A 7,737-nucleotide genomic window follows, 5' to 3' on the forward strand; every position below is an offset into this window, starting at 1 on the left:
CGAATTGCTTCCCCAAGGTACAACCATCGCTGCTAACAATTATTTTTAACAACAGAGACGTCTTGCAGACAGAATCAAAGAACGAAGGCCAGGAAAGCTGTTTAAAGTGATGCTATTCAGCGATAACACCCTCCCGCATTCTGCTAGACTGACAAAAAACATCATACGGGAGTTGGGTTAGGAAGTCATTCCGCACCCACATTATTCATCTGCTCTTGCGCCCTCAGATTTTCACCTTTTCCGCTCTCTATCGAACAATTTCCAAGGAACTTCCTTTCCGGTTGAAAACCCGCTCCGAACAAGGCTCAACGAGTTCTTCACCTCAAAACCACTTGATTTTCGCAGTCGCGGAATCGAGAAGTTATCCCTGCGTTGGCAGACTGTTGTAAGTAGTTCAGGAGAATACATTATTCATGACTGAAGTCTTTGTTATGTGTATCTGTTGTGTTTATTAAACTTGTGGAAAAAACGCTACGAACTTATACACATGTTGTTCACATCTCAAATAGAAACACGCGCAAGTTTATATTGGAGTCTTCCTTGTGTGTTCCTCGCTGACACGGAAGTCGTGCTTTCGAGAATCTCAGAGTAAATAATATCCTAATATAAAATTGACAAGTGGATGGAATGCAATAAAAAATATGTCATGAGTTGAAATCTAAGACCCGTTCCCCAAGCAAATAATTATTCATGAAACCGTCTACTACATTTTGGATCAATGAGAAAATAATTTGTACTTGTTAACGATTTTCCAGAATGACTTCCTCGTTTTACAAAAGCGGAAATCCTTCGTTATTATTCCAGATTTCTCTCTTTTATACCGATACTGATACGATTACATCTCCTACTTAATCACTGCAAGAGCTATAGTCTATGCATGTCTAAAGGACAAGTCTCGGATTGTTAGTGCTTAATACTAGACAACAAGTTCTAAGAGTTCAAATTAAGTAATGGTAACACTAACTATTGTGAAAACCTTATTACTGGATCGACTGTGTAATAGTTTAAGGAACTAATGACTGTTTCAGTTATGACTGAGAAAGAATTTGCAGCACGACGGATTTTCTCCATCCAGTAACTCTATATAACAAATTACTCATACATAAACTTGAATATCAAGTGCTTTTACTCTCGATACTGTATTTAGAATGAACGGCGGCGTTACGTTGCGACAAAATCAGGAAAACAAAATCCACATAGAAGGAGGGAAGATGACGTTTTAATGTTCTTTCGACAGCGAGTTCATTACGGCTCAGAAGCTCAGACTGGGGAGCGATGAGGAAGGTAATTGACTGTTTTCTTTACAGAACCATCCACACAAATCAGAACTAGAAACAGACCGAGAAATCTTGGCTGTTGAGTATGTTGTAGGTATTCTCACTCACTCGATGAGATCTAGTTCACAAGCCCTTGTAACCTACAAATCTTAAAAGTTCCTAGCAGCCATATTATTTCTAAACATTTCACTTCGTGTAAACACCTAAAACGCTTATTCCTTACCAGTACCTGAAGGGAGGCAGATAATTCTGTTACCTACACTACTGGCCATTAAAATTACTACACCACGAAGATGACATGCTACAGACTCGAAATTTAGCCGACAGGAAGAAGATAATGTGATTAGCTTTTCAGAGCATTCACACAAGGTTGGCGCCGGTGGCGACACCTACAACGTGCTGACAAGAGGGAAGTTTCCAACCGATTTCTCATACACAAACAGCAGTTGACCGGCGTTACCTGGTGAAACGTTGTTGCGATGCCTCGTGTAAGGTGGAGAAATGCGTACCATCACGTTTCCGACTTTGATAAAGGTCGGATTGTAGCCGATCGCGATTGCGGTTTATCGTATCGCGACATTGCTGCTCGCGTTGGTCGAAATCCAATGACTGTTAGCAGAATATGGAATTGGTGGGTTCAGGAGGGTAATACGGAACGCCGTGCTGGATCCCAACGGCCTCGTATCACTAGCAGTCGAGATGACAGGCATCTTATCCGCATGGCTGTAACGGATCGTGCACCCACGTCTCGATCCCTGAGTCAACAGATAGGGACGTTTACAAGACAACAACCATCTGCACGAACAGTTCGACGACGTTTACAGCAGCAGGGACTATCAGCTCGGAGACCAGGCTGCGTTTACCCTTGACGCTGCATCACAGACAGGAGTGCCTGCGATGGTGTACTCAACGACGAACCTGGGTGCACGAATGGCAAAACGTCATTTTTTCGGATGAATCCAGGTTCTGTTTACAGCATCATGATGGTTGCATCCGTGTTTGGCGACATCGCGGTGAACGCACATTGGAAGCGTGTATTCGTCATCGCCATACTGGCGGATCACCCGGCGTGATGGTATGGGGTGCCATTGGTTACACGTCTCGGTCACCTCTTGTTCGCACTGACGGCACTTTGAACAGTGGACGTTACATTTCAGATGTGTTACGACTCGTGGCTCTACCCTTCATTCGATCCCTGCGGAACCCTACTTTTCAGTAGGATAATGCACGACCGCATGTTTCAGGTCCTGTACGGGCCTTTCTGGATACAGAAAATGTTCGACTGCTGCCCTGGCCAGCATGTTCTACAGATCTCTCACCAACTGAAAACGTCTGGTCAATGGTGGCCGAGCAACTGGCTCGTCACAAAACGCCGGTCACTACTCTTGATGAACTGTGGTATCGTGTTGAAGCTGCATGGGCAGCTGTACCTGTACACGCCATCCAAGCTCTGTTTGTCTCAATGCCCAGGTGTATCAAGGCCGTTATTACGGCCAGAGGTGTTTGTTCTGGGTACTGATTTCGCAGGATCTATGCACCCAAAGTCCGTGAAAATGTAATCACATGCCAATTCTAGTATAATATATTTGTCGAATGAATACCCGTTTATCATCTGCATTTCTTCTTGGTGTAGCAATTTTATTAGCCAGTAGTGTATTTCTCATTGAGAACTACATGCAAATTAACTTCTGTAAAGTGTATCTCGTTAGCTTTATTTCTGAGTGCTTCTAAAAAGAAGACCCGCCTTGAAGAAATTATCAGAAAGGAATGGACATCGGTAGAAGGATGTACATGAAGAGAAACATTGGATAAGCAAATCGAGCAAGTCAATAACGCGTTGGTCCACCTCTGGCCTTTACGGAAGCTATTATTCGGCTCGGCACCGACTGATAGACTTGTTGGATGTCGTCCTGAGCGACGTCGTGCCGATTTGTGTCCAACTGGCGCTTAGATCGTCAAAATCTCTAGGTGGTTGGAGGGCCTTGCTCATAATACTCCAACATTTCTGAATTGGGCAGAGATTCGGGTACCTCGCTGGCCAAGGTAGCGTTTGGCAAACCAGAAGAGAAGTGGTAGAAACTATAGCCGTGTACAGACGGACATTATCTCGCTGAAATGTGGGCTCAGGATGGTTTGCCATCAAGGACAACTAAATGGGGCGTAGAATTGCCGCTGTACTGTAAGTGTGTCGCGGTTGACAACCAAAGGGGTCCTGCTATGTAAGTAAACGATCTAACGCTCCAGTTGGACAGAATTTGATACGATGTCCCTCAGGACGACATCCATCAACTTGGTCAGCCAATACCGAGCCGAATAACTGCCTGCATAAAGGCCAGAGGTGGACCTACGCTTTTTGACTTGCTCAGTTTGTGAACCTCCTCCTACTGAATAGATTATCCAGTTTTTATGAAATTGTAACCATTGTGTGCACATTTAAATCACATCTATCGATTCCCGTCCGATTCGGATAACTCCTTTGTGGTGCGTAGTTTTTTTGTCTTAGAGTGTATGATAAAAGACCTACACTATGACACAGACATAAAATCGAAAATAGGGACAGCTAAGGAGACGTTTAACAAAAAGAGATAATTTCTCTCTAGAATACATAATACAATACTGCGGAAAAGATTGGCCAAATTTTATATACGGGACCGTAGCCTTACGCGGGGCAGGTACGTGAATGTTCTGAAAATATGGGAATAGAAGGTTGGAGGCACGGGAAGTGTGGGCTTGGAGAGAAATAGATGGTGCGAGTTAGAGTGAGGAGGGAGGAGATGTTGACATGAGTTGAGAATAGAAACGTCTTAGTCACCATAAGCAAAAAGAAGAAAAAAATGGCTAGGCCACATCTTGAGAAGGTAGTGCTTATTCCGGTAAGGAAGTGAAGGGGTGGTAAAGCAAAAGAGAGAACGAGGAAGAGGACTGTAGCAAGTAATGGGCAATGTCGGGGAGCGAAGAGATAACCATGCGAAACCGAAGAGGAAAGCACGATACGGAGAGAGGTGGCGAATTACCATACAGGTCCTGCCGTTAGCCAGGAAAGCTGCTAATGATGACGAAATCGAATAACGCTGGTCGAGTTCCTGGAAACCCTGCAGCAATGAATTAATCCTGTTACTGAACGAACGCACAATAGTAGCTAAGATAACGCAGTCTAGATTGACTGATATTAGAAAAGAAGAATCATTTCGTTATTTGCTCCCATTTCACTCATATAAAATTTTCGAATGTCAGTGAAGATCGTTCATATGTAAATAAGCAGTCATTTTTCACACTTACGGTCTCTAAATACATTAAGGGAAAACTCACAATATATATATATATATATATATATATATATATATATATATATATATATATATATCCACTTATGAAATTTTTTATTAACAATCCGAACGAATTCAAAAGTAATAGCAGTGTACATGGCTACAACACTAGGAGAAAGGATGATCTTCACTACTGAAGGTTAAATCTAGCTTTGACTCAGAAAGTGGTAAATTATGCTGCCACAAAACTCTTTGGTCACTTACCTAATAGCATCAAAAGCCTGACAGATAGCTATATAGTATTTAAAAGGAAATTAAAAGAATTTCTGAATGGCAACTCCTTCTACTCATTAGATGAATTTTTGGATATAGTAAGTGGGTAATTTCCCCATCCCACAAAATAAAAAATAAATAAATAAATAAATAAATAGTACGTGACATGTAATATTTTGTGTAATGTAATATCTTGTATAGACAGCTTTTATTAACCTGACACGTTTCACATCATTACGAAGTGTCGTATTCATGACCTATGGAACAAGTACTAATCTGATCTAATCTGTATACTGATCTACCAGTGGTAACGTATGACAGAATTCCTATTTGAGTTTCAGTGTACTGATACATTCCTGATATTCATACCAGTGACTTCTTGTTAGTCCTACCGCCAATAACAGCGATCCACCCGAGCTATACGCTTCTCCAGCAATGTACGAGTAGTAGGCAGAAATGAAGAATGCAGAGAGGTCTGCTCGCACGAAACCTAGAAAGTCGAGAGTTCAAATAGAAAGTTCTCTTCTAAGCTCGTGTTTCATATTTTACAGCAGACTCTATAGAAGACTTCTGGAGAGTACTGCAATTGTAAAGACATTAATACCAAAGTAATTCATTGAAGTGCCGTTAAACTACGTGGACAAGATCAAAGAAATGACAGCATGGCTCGTCGGCATCAAATGGAGGGTCATTAGCTCATGAGTGAGCTGGAATCGGGCAGAGTGAGTGTACACAGATCACACTGCTGTGACACTTATTAGACAATGAAATCCGTGACTAGATAAGCGGCAGGCATAGTGACGAGAGGGCACAAATCTCGGATGTCACCACAAGGTGAGATAGCTGCCATCTTCTCTGTATGATTGTAAGGAACCCTACACCCTTCTACTTACGTCAAACTCTAATCTTCCAATCCTCCATTTTTGACGGTGGAAAACTGGAGTGTTTTGGACGCGTCTGCATCGACCTCGTTTGCTATGGCATGGACTGCCTGCACATTTAACAAATGGATTGTGCTCCACTTTCTAAGGTGCACACAGTGTAAACGCTTCGGACTGCAATGAACACGCGAATGCTGTCGCTGGTGAATGGTAGAATCTAGTGATTTCCAGAATGCATTCCAGATTTTTGCGTCCTATAGAGGTCCTATAGAGGTCGATCAACTTGCCAAAAACGGGAAAAAACTCGCACACAATTTAATATTCCTCCTGCAGTGTGATTACTATCGACGGTTTCCATTTAAGGCAAAGGCAGAATGGTCAACGTTGTGAAATGAGAGTATTACCTTCAAAGGAACTTGCTACTGGGCTACCCAGCAACACATATCTCATATCGAACGGCTTCTTAGGAGGAAGGCGATGGTCACCATTAACAGGTTAAGAGCAGGCTCCGCAGTTACCAACAAAACAGAACGCCTGTTAAAGTTAATATTCTCTCCGAATGCGACTACTGCACTGCTGAGGATGACATGACGAAGGGCTAGAATTTAAAATTTTTGATTACATCTCGTCGCGATTAGTTCCACGTTCCTTGAACTATGAAACCTGTTTGTTAGACGTCATTAAAGCAAGGGATAAGAGATAAATATACAATTATAAACAAAAGTGCTAAGAATTCATGGTCTCTTCCATGCGATAGACGAGGTTTCGGGGAAAGTGAAGACAAATAATTAATATATTTATTTATATTCTGCCCGAAGAAAAAGTTAAGTACCGAAAGGACATGGCTGGATGTCACTGTAACTTCCTACCCACAGTCCGCCTGTTTAGCTGAATGGTAACGTGTCTCTCTGCCATGGGATCGACCCTGGTTCGACTCCTGGCGGGTTTGGAGATTTTCTCCTCTAGTACACTGGGTGTTGTGTTATCCTCGTCATCCTCGTTGGACTCCCGGCCAACAATGCCACACTATAATTTTTTTTTAGGTCCCGTACACACATTTGGCTGATATTTAAATGAGTTGCAGTTCCCTGTGTTGTCGCTAGTCCTGGTAGGGCATACAAGGGGCTTGGAATAAAGTCAGATGTTGAGCGATCCCTGCTAAGCATACGGAGATACTGCGAACTCATGTGAGGCAGCGTTATCAGCGCCTGAGAGTGTTAGAAAGGCGCCTCCCTGTGGGTCTCCATTTGAGCAGCTGGTCGAATCATGCAACATTGAGATTTGTGAAGCATTCAGATGTGACAGTGGCCTGATGTTGGAGCCCGAGGTAGGGATCGGTTACGTCTGACCACCATGGGACGGTCCCAATAATTTGCACTACACTTATCGTAACCATTGCACGCTCCTGCCTGACATCCGAGAACAAATAATATTCTATGTGATCCTGTACCACTGGTCGAAGACTGGCAGTAGCGTACTAGGGTTACCGTTCGGAGCGGAGGCTGCCATTAACACCACAACCCAAAAAAAGCACTCAGTTTTCAGGCCGCAAGTGGCCCATCAGACCGCCGTGTCATCCTCAGTTGAGGGCGCGGGTAGGAGGGGCGTGTGGTCAGCACACTGCTCTCTGGGTTATGATGGTTTCCTTTGACTGGAGCCGCTACTGTTCGGTCGAGGAGCTCCTCAATTGGCATCACGAGGCTGAGTGCACTCCGAATAATGGCAACAGCGCATGATGGCCTGGATGGTCACCCACCCAAGTGCCGGCCACTCCCGACAGCGCTTAACTTCGGTGATCTGACGGGAACCGGTGTATCCACTGTGGCAAGGCCGTTGCCAACACCACAACACAGTCGGATTCATTTGGAGTGGTGACATGACCAGGAAGCATGGGCTGCTGAAGAATGTCATCATATTGTGTACAGCGACAAATCGTGGTTCTGCACTATCCCAATAACCATCGGCTAGTATGGCTGTTCTCTGGGGGTGGTGTCTCGTTCTTCCAATGTTTTGCAGAGGCACAGCGGTGATATGTTACAG

The 7,737-nt window shown here is 43.6% G+C and overlaps 1 pseudogene; it reads right to left on the bottom strand.

The window, feature by feature from the left end:
• Positions 1–7,417: 7,417 nt before the first annotated feature.
• On the bottom strand, positions 7,418–7,535 carry LOC126237817 (5S ribosomal RNA; annotated as a pseudogene).
• Positions 7,536–7,737: the final 202 nt, after the last annotated feature.

This window comes from Schistocerca nitens, chromosome 2, assembly GCF_023898315.1.
Source record: "Schistocerca nitens isolate TAMUIC-IGC-003100 chromosome 2, iqSchNite1.1, whole genome shotgun sequence".
NCBI classification, from domain to species: Eukaryota; Metazoa; Arthropoda; class Insecta; order Orthoptera; family Acrididae; genus Schistocerca; species Schistocerca nitens.